The sequence below is a fragment of the Camellia sinensis genome, chromosome 12 (genome assembly GCF_055761805.1).
Source record: "Camellia sinensis isolate YWXY chromosome 12, ASM5576180v1, whole genome shotgun sequence".
Taxonomy (NCBI): domain Eukaryota; kingdom Viridiplantae; phylum Streptophyta; class Magnoliopsida; order Ericales; family Theaceae; genus Camellia; species Camellia sinensis.
The window spans coordinates 297501-312500 of NC_138972.1; positions in this window are offsets into that span (position 1 = coordinate 297501).

The following is a 15000-nucleotide window of genomic DNA, read 5'->3' on the forward strand; positions in this document are numbered from 1 at the left end:
AACAGGCAAATTTCGAGGGACATACTTTTCGCAACAAGCTTCCACTAGGAAAGCATAGGCAACTCGTTCGAACGTCAAAGCCAACCAAATGGCAATTACCCGAGGGACACGCTTTTCGCAAGGCACCTTCCACTAGGGAAGCGCAAGCAACCCGAAGGCGAGTCGAAGACAACCCGAGGGACATGGAGGAATGCACCAGTGGAGTTCGCTGCACAGGCAGGGATCCGTCCAACTCGCACAAACTGAACACAACTCACGCGCCACGACGTACACTGTGCACCAGCCCCCCAAAACGAATCACCCCCCGAAGGACCAAGAAGCCCGACGAACGCGCGAAAACATTTAGAGAGGCCGAGCAAGCACCGGTTAGCGCGAATGCAAATAACAAACGCAACAGGCAACTTTCGAGGGACATACTTCTCGCAACAAGCTTCCACAAGGAAAGCACAGGCAACTCGTTCGCACGCCAAAGCCAACCAAATGGCAATTTAACCGAGGGACATGCATTTCGCAAGGCAACTTGTACAATTACCCGAGGGACATGGCATGCTTGCCAAGGCCGTGGCTTGGCATGCTTGCCAAGGCCGTGGCATGACATGCTGCTGGCCAAGGCCGGGCATGCCATGCTGCTGGACAAGGCCGTGGCAAGGCATGCTGATGGCCGAGGCCGTGGCAAGGCATGCTGATGGCCGAGGCCGTGGCAAGGCATGCTGATGGCCGAGGCCGTGGCAAGGCATGCTGCTGGCCAAGGCGTTGGCATGGCATGCTGCTGCTGACCAAGGCTTGGGCTTGCCATGCTGCCGGCCAAGGCCGTGGCATGACATGCTGGCCAAGGCCGGGGCATGGCAAGCTGCTGGCCAAGGTCGTGGCATGGCACGCTGCTGGCCAAGGCCGGGGCATAGCACGCTGCTTGCTGGCCATGGCCGTGGCATGACAAGCTTGCCAAGGCCGGGGCATGGCGTGCTGCTGGCCAAGGCTTTGGCATGCCATGTTGCTGGCCAAGGCTGTGGCATGGCATGCTGCTGGCCAAGGCTGTGGCATGGCATGCTGCTGGCCAAGGCCGTGGCATGACATGCTGGCCAAGGCCGTGGCATGGCATGCTGCTGGCCAAGGCCGTGGCATGACATGCTTGCCAAGGCCAGGGCATGGCATGCTGCTGGCCAAGGCCGCGGCATGCCATGTTGCTGGCCAAGGCCGTGGCATGGCATGCTGCTGGCCAAGGCCGTGGCATGACATGCTGGCCAAGGCCGGGGCATGGCAAGCTGCTGGCCAAGGTCGTGGCATGGCACGCTGCTGGCCAAGGCCGGGGCATAGCACGCTGCTGGCCATGGCCGTGGCATGACAAGCTTGCCAAGGCCGGGGCATGGCGTGCTGCTGGCCAAGGCTTTGGCATGCCATGTTGCTGGCCAAGGCTGTGGCATGGCATGCTGCTGGCCAAGGCTGTGGCATGGCATGCTGCTGGCCAAGGCCGTGGCATGACATGCTGGCCAAGGCCGGGGCATGGCATGCTGCTGGCCAAGGCCGTGGCATGGCATGCTGCTGGCCAAGGCCGTGGCATGACATGCTTGCCAAGGCCAGGGCATGGCATGCTGCTGGCCAAGGCTTTGGCATGCCATGTTGCTGGCCAAGGCTGTGGCATGGCATGCTGCCCTAGGCCAACGTGCCACCGCCACCGCCGCGGGCCGCCACTCGACGCATCCCGTGCTTGGCTATGTAGTTTCGATGCCACAAGCCAATGCCACAAGCCAAGCGATGGCATGTGCCAAGCGCCCGCCTAGGCATAGGCGTGGCCTGTGGCCTGGCCATGCTGGCCAGCCTTAAGGGAGGTGCCCCCCCCTTATAATAGCCTGTTAAGCCCTTTTCAATCTGGCAGGAGGAAACATCAAGCATGTTCGAGGAGTCATAATGGGGTTTTTTTAAAAAGTAATGGTTTTTTGCCAAAACTTTCAACATGAAAGTTGTATGAAATAATTTAATACACCATAAAAAAAATTATAAAAAAATATTTGGCCACCGGAATATTTTATTTTAATTTATTTCAATTTTAATACTTAAAAAATAATAAAAATTACTAAAAATACTCAAAAAATTCTAGAAAAATTCCAACAATTATAAGATGAGGCACTAGTAATTATAGTAATTTTTTTAATTATTTTTTTATTTTTAATTTATTTTATTATAATTTTTATGAGTAAATAAATAATTAAAAAGCCCGACGAACGTGCAAAAACTCTTAGAGAAACCCAGCAAGCATCGGATAGCTCGAATGCAAATAACAAACGCAACAGGCAACTTCCGAGGGACATACTTTTCCCAACAAGCTTCCACTGGGGAAAGCACTAGCAACGTGTTCGCAAGTCAAAGGCAACCAAACCGGCTATTACCCGAGGGACAAGCATTTCGCAGGGCAACATATACGTAAGTCAAAGCCAAACCAAATGGCAATTACACGAGGGACAGGATTGCTTGCCAAGGGCGTGGCATGCGATGTTCTAGCCCAAGGCCAAGGCACGCCACGCTGCGGGACAAGGCCGTGGCAAGACATGCGGCTGGCCTTGGCCTTGGCATGGCATGCCGCCGGCTTTGGCTGGGCTGCGTTGGCCTTGCCATGGAATGTTGCTGGCTTCGGATGGGCTGCCTTGGCCTTGGCCTTGGCCGTGGCATGGCATGCTGCTGGCCTTGGCCTTGGCCTTGGCATGGCATGCTGCTGGCTTTGGCTGGGCTGCCTTGGCCGTGGCATGGCATGCTGCTGGCTTTGGCTGGGCTGCCTTGGCCGTGGCATGGCATGCTGCTGGCCTAGGCCTTGGCATGGCATGCTGCTGGCTTTGGCTGGGCTGCCTTGGCCGTGGCATGGCATGCTGCTGGCCTAGGCCTTGGCATGGCATGCTGCTGGCTTTGGCTGGCAGCCTTGGCCGTGGCATGGCATGCTGCTGGCCTTGGCCTTGGCATGGCATGCTGCTGGCTTTGGCTGGCCTGCCTTGGCCGTGGCATGGCATGCTGCTGGCCTAGGCCTTGGCATGGCATGCTGCTGGCTTTGGCTGGCCTGCCTTGGCCGTGGCATGGCATGCTGCTGGCCTTGGCGTTGGCATGGCATGCTGCTGGCTTTGGCTGGCCTGCCTTGGCCGGCGCATGGCATGCTGCTGGCCTAGGCCTTGGCATGGCATGCTGCTCGCTTTGGTTGGGCTGCCTTGGCCGCGGCACGGCATGCTGCTGGCCTAGGCCTTGGCATGGCATGCTGCTGGCTTTGGCTGGGCTGCCTTGGCCGTGGCATGGCATGCTGCTGGCCTTGGCCTGGGCATGGCATGCTGCTGGCTTTGGCTGGGCTACCTTGGCCTTGGCATGGCATGCTGCTGGCCTAGGCCTTGGCATGGCATGCTGCTGGCTTTGGCTGGGCTGCCTTGGCCGTGGCATGGCATGCTGCTGGCCTTGGCCTTGGCATGGCATGCTGCTGGCTTTGGCTGGCCTGCCTTGGCCTTGGCATGGCATGCTGCTGGCTTTGGCTGGGCTGCCTTGGCCGTGGCATGGCATGCTGCTGGCCTTGGCCTTGGCATGGCATGCTGCTGGCTTTGGCTGGCCTGCCTTGGCCGTGGCATGGCATGCTGCTGGCCTAGGCCTTGGCATGGCATGCTGCTGGCTTTGGCTGGGCTGCCTTGGCCGTGGCATGGCATGCTGCTGGCCTTGGCCTTGGCATGGCATGCTGCTGGCTTTGGCTGGGCTGCCTTGGCCGTGGCATGGCATGCTGCTGGCCTTGGCCTTGGCATGGCATGCTGCTGGCTTTGGCTGGCCTGCCTTGGCCGTGGCATGGCATGCTGCTGGCCTAGGCCTTGGCATGGCATGCTGCTGGCTTTGGCTGGGCTGCCTTGGCCGTGGCATGGCATGCTGCTGGCCTTGGCCTTGGCTTGGCATGCTGCTGGCTTTGGCTGGGCTGCCTTGGCCGTGGCATGGCATGCTGCTGGCCTTGGCCTTGGCATGGCATGCTGCTGGCTTTGGCTGGGCTGCCTTGGCCGTGGCATGGCATGCTGCTGGCCTTGGCCTTGGCAAGGCATGCTGCTGGCTTTGGCTGGCCTGCCTTGGCCGTGGCATGGCATGCTGCTGGTCTTGGCCTTGGCATGGCATGCTGCTGGCTTTGGCCGGGCTGCCTTGGCCGTGGCATGGCATGCTGCTGGCCTTGGCCTTGGCATGGCATGCTGCTGGCTTTGGCTTGCCTGCCTTGGCCGTGGCATGGCATGCTGCTGGCCTAGGCCTTGGCATGGCATGCTGCTGGCTTTGGCTGGGCTGCCTTGGCCGTGGCATGGCATGCTGCTGGCCTTGGCCTTGGCATGGCATGCTGCTGGCTTTGGCTTGCCTGCCTTGGCCGTGGCATGGCATGCTGCTGGCCTAGGCCTTGGCATGGCATGCTGCTGGCTTTGGCTGGGCTGCCTTGGCCGTGGCATGGCATGCTGCTGGCCTTGGCCTTGGCATGGCATGCTGCTGGCTTTGGCTGGGCTGCCTTGGCCGTGGCATGGCATGCTGCTGGCCTTGGCCTTTGCATGGCATGCTGCTGGCTTTGGCAGGCCTGCCTTGGCCGTGGCATGGCATGCTGCTGGCCTAGGCCTTGGCATGGCATGCTGCTGGCTTTGGCTGGGCTGCCTTGGCCGTGGCATGGCATGCAGCTGGCTTTGGCTGGGCTGCCTTGGCCGTGGCATGGCATGCTGCTGGCCTAGGCCTTGGCATGGCATGCTGCTGGCTTTGGCTGGGCTGCCTTGGCCGTGGCATGGCATGCTGCTGGCCTAGGCCTTGGCATGGCATGCTGCTGGCTTTGGCTGGCAGCCTTGGCCGTGGCATGGCATGCTGCTGGCCTTGGCCTTGGCATGGCATGCTGCTGGCTATGGCTGGCCTGCCTTGGCCGTGGCATGGCATGCTGCTGGCCTAGGCCTTGGCAGGGCATGCTGCTGGCTTTGGCTGGCCTGCCTTGGCCGTGGCATGGCATGCTGCTGGCCTTGGCGTTGGCATGGCATGCTGCTGGCTTTGGCTGGCCTGCCTTGGCCGGCGCATGGCATGCTGCTGGCCTAGGCCTTGGCATGGCATGCTGCTCGCTTTGGTTGGGCTGCCTTGGCCGCGGCACGGCATGCTGCTGGCCTAGGCCTTGGCATGGCATGCTGCTGGCTTTGGCTGGGCTGCCTTGGCTGTGGCATGGCATGCTGCTGGCCTTGGCCTGGGCATGGCATGCTGCTGGCTTTGGCTGGGCTGCCTTGGCCTTGGCATGGCATGCTGCTGGCCTAGGCCTTGGCATGGCATGCTGCTGGCTTTGGCTGGGCTGCCTTGGCCGTGGCATGGCATGCTGCTGGCCTTGGCCTTGGCATGGCATGCTGCTGGCTTTGGCTGGCCTGCCTTGGCCTTGGCATGGCATGCTGCTGGCTTTGGCTGGGCTGCCTTGGCCGTGGCATGGCATGCTGCTGGCCTTGGCCTTGTCATGGCATGCTGCTGGCTTTGGCTGGCCTGCCTTGGCCGTGGCATGGCATGCTGCTGGCCTAGGCCTTGGCATGGCATGCTGCTGGCTTTGGCTGGGCTGCCTTGGCCGTGGCATGGCATGCTGCTGGCCTTGGCCTTGGCATGGCATGCTGCTGGCTTTGGCTGGGCTGCCTTGGCCGTGGCATGGCATGCTGCTGGCCTTGGCCTTGGCATGGCATGCTGCTGGCTTTGGCTGGCCTGCCTTGGCCGTGGCATGGCATGCTGCTGGCCTAGGCCTTGGCATGGCATGCTGCTGGCTTTGGCTGGGCTGCCTTGGCCGTGGCATGGCATGCTGCTGGCCTTGGCCTTGGCTTGGCATGCTGCTGGCTTTGGCTGGGCTGCCTTGGCCGTGGCATGGCATGCTGCTGGCCTTGGCCTTGGCATGGCATGCTGCTGGCTTTGGCTGGGCTGCCTTGGCCGTGGCATGGCATGCTGCTGGCCTTGGCCTTGGCAAGGCATGCTGCTGGCTTTGGCTGGCCTGCCTTGGCCGTGGCATGGCATGCTGCTGGTCTTGGCCTTGGCATGGCATGCTGCTGGCTTTGGCCGGGCTGCCTTGGCCGTGGCATGGCATGCTGCTGGCTTTGGCAGGCCTGCCTTGGCCGTGGCACTGCATGCTGCTGGCCTAGGCCTTGGCATGGCATGCTGCTGGCTTTGGCTGGGCTGCCTTGGCCGTGGCATGGCATGCTGCTGGCCTAGGCCTTGGCATGGCATGCTGCTGGCTTTGGCTGGGCTGCCTTGGCCGTGGCATGGCATGCTGCTGGCCTTGGCCTTGGCTTGGCATGCTGCTGGCTTTGGCTGGCCTGCCTTGGCCGTGGCATGGCATGCTGCTGGCCTTGGCCTTGGCATGGCATGCTGCTGGCTTTGGCCGGGCTGCCTTGGCCGTGGCATGGCATGCTGCTGGCCTTGGCCTTGGCATGGCATGCTGCTGGCTTTGGCAGGCCTGCCTTGGCCGTGGCACTGCATGCTGCTGGCCTAGGCCTTGGCATGGCATGCTGCTGGCTTTGGCTGGGCTGCCTTGGCCGTGGCATGGCATGCTGCTGGCCTTGGCCTTGGCATGGCATGCTGCTGGCTTTGGCTGGGCTGCCTTGGCCGTGGCAGGGCATGCTGCTGGCCTTGGCCTTGGCATGGCATGCTGCTGGCTTTGGCAGGCCTGCCTTGGCCGTGGCACTGCATGCTGCTGGCCTAGGCCTTGGCATGGCATGCTGCTGGCTTTGGCTGGGCTGCCTTGGCCGTGGCATGGCATGCTGCTGGCCTTGGCCTTGGCATGGCATGCTGCTGGCTTTGGCTGGGCTGCCTTGGCCGTGGCAGGGCATGCTGCTGGCCTTGGCCTTGGCATGGCATGCTGCTGGCTTTGGCAGGCCTGCCTTGGCCGTGGCACTGCATGCTGCTGGCCTAGGCCTTGGCATGGCATGCTGCTGGCTTTGGCTGGGCTGCCTTGGCCGTGGCATGGCATGCTGCTGGCCTTGGCCTTGGCATGGCATGCTGCTGGCTTTGGCTGGGCTGCCTTGGCCGTGGCATGGCATGCTGCTGGCCTTGGCCTTGGCATGGCATGCTGCTGGCTTTGGCTTGCCTGCCTTGGCCGTGGCATGGCATGCTGCTGGCCTAGGCCTTGGCATGGCATGCTGCTGGCTTTGGCTGGGCTGCCTTGGCCGTGGCATGGCATGCTGCTGGCCTTGGCCTTGGCTTGGCATGCTGCTGGCTTTGGCTGGGCTGCCTTGGCCGTGGCATGGCATGCTGCTGGCCTTGGCCTTGGCATGGCATGCTGCTGGCTTTGGCTGGCCTGCCTTGGCCGTGGCATGGCATGCTGCTGGCCTAGGCCTTGGCATGGCATGCTGCTGGCTTTGGCTGGGCTGCCTTGGCCGTGGCATGGCATGCTGCTGGCCTTGGCCTTGGCATGGCATGCTGCTGGCTTTGGCTGGGCTGCCTTGGCCGTGGCATGGCATGCTGCTGGCCTTGGCCTTGGCATGGCATGCTGCTGGCTTTGGCTTGCCTGCCTTGGCCGTGGCATGGCATGCTGCTGGCCTAGGCCTTGGCATGGCATGCTGCTGGCTTTGGCTGGGCCGCCTTGGCCGTGGCATGGCATGCTGCTGGCCTTGGCCTTGGCTTGGCATGCTGCTGGCTTTGGCTGGGCTGCCTTGGCCGTGGCATGGCATGCTGCTGGCCTTGGCCTTGGCATGGCATGCTGCTGGCTTTGGCTGGGCTGCCTTGGCCGTGGCATGGCATGCTGCTGGCCATGGCCTTGGCATGGCATGCTGCTGGCTTTGGCAGGCCTGCCTTGGCCGTGGCACTGCATGCTGCTGGCCTAGGCCTTGGCATGGCATGCTGCTGGCTTTGGCTGGGCTGCCTTGGCCGTGGCATGGCATGCTGCTGGCCTTGGCCTTGGCATGGCATGCCGCTGGCTTTGGCTGGGCTGCCTTGGCCGTGGCATGGCATGCTGCTGGCCTTGGCCTTGGCATGGCATGCTGCTGGCTTTGGCAGGCCTGCCTTGGCCATGGCACTGCATGCTGCTGGCCTTGGCCTTGGCATGGCATGCTGCTGGCTTTGGCTGGGCTGCCTTGGCCGTGGCATGGCATGCTGCTGGCCTTGGCCTTGGCATGGCATGCTGCTGGCTTTGGCTTGCCTGCCTTGGCCGTGGCATGGCATGCTGCTGGCCTAGGCCTTGGCATGGCATGCTGCTGGCTTTGGCTGGGCTGCCTTGGCCGTGGCATGGCATGCTGCTGGCCTTGGCCTTGGCATGGCATGCTGCTGGCTTTGGCTTGCCTGCCTTGGCCGTGGCATGGCATGCTGCTGGCCTAGGCCTTGGCATGGCATGCTGCTGGCTTTGGCTGGGCTGCCTTGGCCGTGGCATGGCATGCTGCTGGCCTTGGCCTTGGCATGGCATGCTGCTGGCTTTGGTTGGGCTGCCTTGGCCGTGGCATGGCATGCTGCTGGCCTTGGCCTTTGCATGGCATGCTGCTGGCTTTGGCAGGCCTGCCTTGGCCGTGGCATGGCATGCTGCTGGCCTAGGCCTTGGCATGGCATGCTGCTGGCTTTGGCTGGGCTGCCTTGGCCGTGGCATGGCATGCTGCTGGCCTTGGCCTTGGCATGGCATGCTGCTGGCTTTGGCTGGCCTGCCTTGGCCGTGGCATGGCATGCTGCTGGCCTAGGCCTTGGCATGGCATGCTGCTGGCTTTGGCTGGGCTGCCTTGGCCGTGGCATGGCATGCTGCTGGCCTTGGCCTTGGCATGGCATGCTGCTGGCTTTGGCTGGGCTGCCTTGGCCGTGGCATGGCATGCTGCTGGCCTTGGCCTTGGCATGGCATGCTGCTGGCTTTGGCTGGCCTGCCTTGGCCGTGGCATGGCATGCTGCTGGCCTTGGCATGGCATGCTGCTGGCTTTGGCTGGGCTGCCTTCGCCGTGGCATGCCATGCTGCTGGCCTTGGCCTTGGGGCTGGGCTGCCTTGGCTGCGGTTCTTATCACTAGACGTGCGTTGCGTGCGAAGGCGTGCAAAGGCGTGCGCGACCATGCGCGCAACACGCGCACCGTGGTCAAAAGACCACGCGCGCGGTATTCGCACAGGCCACGCTGCCCACGCCGCGGGCATGCCAGGCCGCCCAGGCCGTGCGCATGCCAGGCCGTGCTGCCCAGGCCGGCTGCATGCCAGGCCGCCCAGGCCGTGCGCATGCGATGCCGTGCTGCCCACGCCGCGGGCATGCCAGGCCGGCTGCATGCCAGGCCGCCCAGGCCGTGCGCATGCCATGCCGTGCTGCCCACGCCGCGGGCATGCCAGGCCGGCTGCATGCCAGGCTGCCCAGGCCGTGCGCATGCCATGCCGTGCTGCCCATGCCGCGCGCATGCCAGGCCGCCCACGCCCGCGCGCATGCCATGCCATGCTGCCCAAGGCCGCGCCCAGGCCGCCCAGGCCGCGCAAGGCCGCGCCCAGGCCGCCCAAGGCCGCGCCCAGGCCGCGCAAGGCCGCCCAAGGCCGCCCAAGGCCGCGGTCCAGGCCGCCCAAGGCCGCGGCCGAGCCGCCCCAGGCCGCAGCCCAGGCCGCGGTCGAGCCGCAGTGCATGTAACCCAAGGCCGCAGCCCAGGCCGCGCCCAACATGGGGCGTACCTGCCACTGCCTTGCCCTGGGCAAGGGAGGTGCCCCCCCCTTATAATAGCCTGTTAAGCCCTTTTCAATCTGGCAGGAGGAAACATCAAGCATGTTCGAGGAGTCATAATGGGGTTTTTTTAAAAAGTAATGGTTTTTTGCCAAAACTTTCAACATGAAAGTTGTAGGAAATAATTTAATACACCATAAAAAAAATTAAAAAAAATATTTTTTTACAGAAAATATTTTATTTTAATTTATTTCGATATTAATACTTAAAAAATAATAAAAATTAATAAAAATAGTCAAAAAATTATGGAAAAATTCCCATAATTAAAGGATGATTCACTAGTAATTATAGAAATTATTAAATAATTTTTTTCATTTTTTTTATTTTATTTTGATTTTTTTATGCCAAATAAGGGCTTTAAAAATTCGAAAAGCTCCAGAAAAATTGCAAAAAAATAGGGAATGACATTTAAAATTGATTGTAGTGCATTTTTAATTGTGTTGCACGGTTTGGGTAAGATTATAAAAGAATCATGTTCAAAAAGATCGATCGAGGCGGTGGCACGCCATGGCCTTGGCCTTGGCCTTGGCCTTTGCCCGCGGCCTTGGCCTTTGCCTTGGCCTTGGCCATGCCTTGCACAGGGACTTGGCCTTGCCCACTGCCTTGGCCTTGGCTTTGGCCTTGGCCTTGGCATGGCATGGCATGCTCGCCGAGGTCGTGGCATGCCTTGCTGCTAGCCAAGGCCGTGGCGTGGCATGCTCGCCCAGCCCGTGGCATGCCGTGCTCGCCCAGCCCGTGGCACGCCATGTTGGCCCAAGGCATTGGCATGGCATGCCGGCCAAGGCATGCTGGCCAACGCTGCACAAGGCGGTGCCATGGCATGGCATGCTGACCAAGACCGTGCCATGGCATGCTGGGCGAGGCCGGGGCATGGCATGCTGGCCGAGGCCGTGGCTTGCCATGCCGCCACGGCCGTGGCATGCCGGGCAACGGACCGGCATGGCCCAGCCCGTGGCACGCCATGTTGGCCCAAGGCATTGGCATGGCATGCCGGCCAAGGCATGCTGGCCAACGCTGCGGCACGGCGTGCTGGACAAGGCGGTGCCATGGCATGGCATGCTGACCAAGACAGTGCCATGGCATGCTGGCCGAGGCCGTGGCATGGCATGCTGGCCGAGGCCGTGGCTTGCCATGCCGCCACGGCCGTGGCATGCTGGGCAACGGACCGGCATGGCATGCTGGCCGTGGCGGTGGCACGACATGCTGGCCAAGGCAGTGGCATGGCATGTAGGCCAAGGCTAAGGCATGGCACGCTGTGGCATGGCACGCTGGCCAAGGCAGTCGCAAGGCATGCGGGCCGAGGCCGCGGCACGGCCCGCTGGGCAACGCGGTGGCATGGCATGCTGGGCAACGCCGTGGCAAGGCATGCGGGCCGAGGCCTTGGCATGGCATGCTGGCCGAGGCCGTGGCATGGCATGCGGGCCGAGGCCGTGGCATGGCATGGCATGCGGGCCGAGGCCGTGGCATGGCATGCGGGCCGAGGCCGTGGCGTGGCATGGCATGGCATGTTGGGCAACGCCGTGGCAAGACATGCGGGCCGAGGCCGTGGCATGGCATGTTGGGCAACGCCCTGGCAAGCCATGCGGGCCGAGGCCGTGGCGTGGCATGTTGGCCAAGGCTAAGGCATGGCACGCCGGGCAACGCGGTGCATTGGCATGCTGGGCAGCGCGGTGGCAAGGCATGGGGGCCGAGGCCGTGGCATGGCATGTTGGGCAACGCCGTGGCAAGACATGCGGGCCGAGGCCGTGGCATGGCATGCGGGCCGAGGCCGTCCGTGGCATGGCATGCGGGCCGAGGCCGTGGCGCGACATGTTGGCCAAGGCTAAGGCATGGCACGCCGGGCAACGCGGTGGCATGGCATGCTGGGCAACGCGGTGGCAAGGCATGCGGGCCGAGGCCGTGGCATGGCATGTTGGGCAACGCCGTAGAAGGGCATGCGGGCCGAGGCCGTGGCAAGGCATGTTGGGCGACGCCGTAGCAAGGCATGCGGGCCGAGGCCGTGGCATGTCATGCGGGCCGAGGCCGTGGCATGGCATGCGGGCCGAGGCCGTGGCATGGCATGTTGGCCGAGGCCGTGGCAAGGCATGCGGGCCGAGGCCGTGGCATGGCATGTTTGGCAACGCCGTGGCAAGACATGCGGGCCGTGGCATGGCATGGCATGCGGGCCGAGGCCGTGGCACGACATGTTGGCCAAGGCTAAGGCATGGCACGCCGGGCAACGCGGTGGCAAGGCATGCGGGCCGGGGCCGTGGCATGGCATGTTGGGCGACGCCGTAGCAAGGCATGCGGTCCGAGGCCGTGGCATGTCATGCGGGCCGAGGCCATGGCATGGCATGGCATGCGGGCCGAGGCCGTGGCATGGCATGTTGGGCGACGCCGTAGCAAGGCATGCGGGCCGAGGCCGTGGCATGTCATGCGAGCCGAGGCCGTGGCATGGCATGCGGGCCGAGGCCGTGGCATGGCAAGTTGGGCGACGTCGTGGCAAGGCATGCGGGCCGAGGCCGTGGCATGTCACGCGGGCCGACGCCGTGGCATGGCATGCGGGCAGAGGCCGTGGCATGGCATGTTGGGCGACGCCGTCGCAAGGCATGCGGGCCGAGGCCGTGGCATGGCATGCGGGCCGAGGCCGTGGCATGGCTTGTTGGGCGACGCCGTAGCAAGGCATGCGGGCCGAGGCCGTGGCATGTCATGGCATGTTGGGCGACGCCGTAGCAAGGCATGCGGGCCGAGGCCGTGGCATGGCATGTTTGGCAACGCCGTGGCAAGACATGAGGGCCGTGGCATGGCATGGCATGCGGGCCGAGGCCGTGGCACGACATGTTGGCCAAGGCTAAGGCATGGCACGCCGGGCAACGCGGTGGCATGGCATGCGGGCCGGGGCCGTGGCATGGCATGTTGGCCAACGTCGTAGCAAGGCATGCGGGCCGAGGCCGAGGCCGTGGCACGGCGTGCGGGCCGTGGCTGTGGCATGGCATGTTGGGCGACGCCGTAGCAAGGCATGCAGTCCGAGGCCGTGGCATGTCATGCGGGCCGAGGCCGTGGCATGGCATGCGGGCCGAGGCCGTGGCATGGCATGTTGGGCGACGCCGTAGCAAGGCATGCGGGCCGAGGCCGTGCCGTGGCATGCGGGCCGAGGCCGTGGCATGGCATGCGGGCCGAGGCCGTGGCATGGCATGTTGGGCGACGCCGTAGCAAGGCATGCGGTCCGAGGCCGTGGCATGTCATGCGGGCCGAGGCCGTGGCATGGCATGCGGGCCGAGGCCGTGGCATGGCATGCGGGCCGAGGCTGTGGCATGGCATGTTGGGCGACGCCGTAGCATGGCATGCGGGCCGAGGCCGTGGCATGTCATGCGCGCCGAGGCCGTGGCATGGCATGCGGGCCGAGGCCGTGGCATGGCAAGTTGGGCGACGTCGTGGCAAGGCATGCGGGCCGAGGCCGTGGCATGGCATGCGGGCCGAGGCCGTGGCAAGGCATGTTGGGCGACGCCGTAGCAAGGCATGCGGGCCGAGGCCGTGGCATGTCATGCGGGCCGAGGCCGTGGCATGGCATGCGGGCCGAGGCCGTGGCATGGCATGTTGGGCGACGCCGTAGCAAGGCATGCGGTCCGAGGCCGTGGCATGTCATGCGGGCCGAGGCCGTGGCATGGCATGCGGGCCGAGGCCGTGGCATGGCATGTTGGGCGACGCCGTAGCAAGGCATACGGGCCGAGGCCGTGCCGTGGCGTGCGGGCCGAGGCCGTGGCATGGCATGTTGGGCGACGCCGTAGCAAGGCATGCGGTCCGAGGCCGCGGCATGTCATGCGGGCCGAGGCCGTGGCATGGCATGCGGGCCGAGGCCGTGGCATGGCATGTTGGGCGACGCCGTAGCAAGGCATGCGGGCCGAGGCCGTGCCGTGGCATGCGGGCCGAGGCCGTGGCATGGCATGTTGGGCGACGCCGTAGCAAGGCATGCGGTCCGAGGCCGTGGCATGTCATGCGGGCCGAGGCCGTGGCATGGCATGTTGGGCGACGCCGTAGCAAGGCATGCGGGCCGAGGCCGTGGCATGTCATGCGGGCCGAGGCCGTGGCATGGCATGCGGGCCGAGGCCGTGGCATGGCAAGTTGGGCGGCGTCGTGGCAAGGCATGCTGGCCGAGGCCGTGGCATGTCATGCGGGCCGAGGCCGTGGCATGGCATGCGGGCCGAGGCCGTGGCAAGGCATGTTGGGCGACGCCGTAGCAAGGCATGCGGGCCGAGGCCGTGGCATGTCATGCGGGCCGAGGCCGTGGCACGTCATGCGGGCCGAGGCCGTGGCATGGCATGTTTGGCCACGCCGTGGCAAGACATGCGGGCCGTGGCATGGCATGGCATGCGGGCCGAGGCCGTGGCTCGACATGTTGGCCAAGGCTAAGGCATGGCACGCCGGGCAACGCGGAGGCATGGCATGCTGGGCAACGCGGTGGCAAGGCATGCGGGCCGAGGCCGTGGCATGGCATGTTGGGCAACGCCGCAGCAAGGCATGCGGGCCGAGGCCGTGGCATGGCATGCGGGCCGAGGCCGTGGCCTGGCATGCGGGCCGAGGCCGTGGCATGGCATGTTGGGCGACGCCGTAGCAAGGCATGCGGTCCGAGGCCGTGGCATGTCATGCGGGCCGAGGCCGTGGCATGGCATGCGGGCCGAGGCCGTGGCATGGCATGTTGGGCGACGTCGTAGCAAGGCATGCGGGCCGAGGCCGTGCCGTGGCATGCGGGCCGAGGCCGTGGCATGGCATGTTGGGCGACGCCGTAGCAAGGCATGCGGTCCGAGGCCGTGGCATGTCATGCGGGCCGAGGCCGTGGCATGGCATGTGGGCCGAGGCCGTGGCATGGCATGTTGGGCGACGCCGTAGCAAGGCATGCGGGCCGAGGCCGTGCCGTGGCATGCGGGCCGAGGCCGTGGCATGGCATGTTGGGCGACGCCGTAGCAAGGCATGCGGTCCGAGGCCGTGGCATGTCATGCGGGCCGAGGCCGTGGCATGGAATGCGGGCCGAGGCCGTGGCATGGCATGTTGGGCGACGCCGTAGCAAGGCATGCGGGACGAGGCCGTGGCATGTCATGCGGGCCGAGGCCGTGGCATGGCATGCGGGCCGAGGCCGTGGCATGGCAAGTTGGGCGGCGTCGTGGCAAGGCATGCGGGCCGAGGCCGTGGCATGTCATGCGGGCCGAGGCCGTGGCATGGCATGCGGGCCGAGGTCGTGGCAAGGCATGTTGGGCGACGCCGTTGCAAGGCATGCGGGCCGAGGCCGTGGCATGTCATGCGGGCCGAGGCCGTGCCACGTCATGCGGGCCGAGGCCGTGGCATGGCATGTTTGGCAACGCCGTGGCAAGACATGCGGGCTGTGGCATGG